This window comes from Polistes canadensis, unplaced genomic scaffold, assembly GCF_001313835.1.
Source record: "Polistes canadensis isolate GaletaPanama2010 unplaced genomic scaffold, ASM131383v1 scaffold_552, whole genome shotgun sequence".
NCBI classification, from domain to species: Eukaryota; Metazoa; Arthropoda; class Insecta; order Hymenoptera; family Vespidae; genus Polistes; species Polistes canadensis.
In genome coordinates, this window is record NW_014570099.1 from 1 (window position 1) to 1,514 (window position 1,514).

Sequence of the window (1,514 nt, forward strand, 5' to 3'; positions counted from 1 at the left end):
ATATATAAATAATAAATATAATATAAAAATTAAGATTATATACACATGTGAAATATTAAATATAAATATTTAACGTGTGTGTGCGCGTGTGTAAAAGGGGTTGAAGACAAAAAAAGAAATATATGTATCCGAGAAACATATCGATGCATCTATTTTCCAATAAAAAAAAAAAAAAACACCAACTACTATAGAAATAACGTATTGGCCGGTAGTAAAAATAATTTAGGCGATATCACTCGTTGACTCTCAGTGCATTCTCTCATCTTTCAAATCCTCTGAATCCGTTGTTGTTCTTTCTACTTTTAAAGCATAAATCCTTCGACGCCGATACGGATTTCACGAGATACTCACCCCTCGTCCAACTTCCACCCCCCCCCAATCTTTTTCTTCTTCTTTCGTTTTCTCTTTTCTATAGATTTGATAAAAATTGGAATAATTTATTGCATATTTCCACACATACGTGAACACGCGTAAATAAATTCATCCCCCACTCCCCCCCACACTCAATTCCTTTTTTTTTTATCTTGAATCATTTTTTTTTTTAATTATTTATATATTATATCAAATAAATATTACAATAATTAATATAATAACTATGGATAATATTAGGTTGATGCACACAAAAAAATATAATACATTTTAATAATTTATTTATTATTATAAATAAAATTAATATATTATAATTAATATATGAATTATATTTTTCCAATAAAGGGATTTAAAATTTCATTTGACAGGATTTACAGATTTTTCCATATAATCAAATGTTTACTTATATTTTATTTTGTAAATAAATTGAATTAATTATTAAACTAATTTTCAAATGTTCATCATCTCATGAAGATAAATGAAACGATTAAATGATATATAATATACCAAGAACGTCTAAGGAATAGTTCGTCAATGTAACCAAGAGTGTAGTTTTCATTCATCAAGTAAACCCCTTTTGTAAACACACCGTAAATCATTCCTAGTATCTTCTCTTGGTATAGATGCTGTAAATCCTTGATGAATCTCTTCGTAGATCGCACTTTGAAACATTGACTAACTTCTCTCATAGACGTTTAGTAAATCATTGACTCGTTTTATTCATAGACACCTATTGTTAATCAAAAAGTAGAATGAATTATTTTTAACATCTGATTTATTTGTATTATTTCATTGTTAAATTTTGATTTCACGATTAGAAACTTAAATGTTTAATCATTTCAAAATATAATTCATTATAATACATAGATAATAATAAATAATAAATATTATATGGGATATAATACTGTAAAGTCAAAAATAATAAGTACCATTTAAAAAAATTAATATAACATTAGCATACATAGTGTGTATGTTGTATGTGTGTAAATTTTGATTTCACGATTAGAAACTTAAATGTTTAATCATTTCAAAATATAATTCATTATAATACATAGATAATAATAAATACAGGGGAGGTATATTATATGGGATATAATATTGTAAAGTGAAAAATAATAAGTGCCATTTAAATTAATTAATATAAC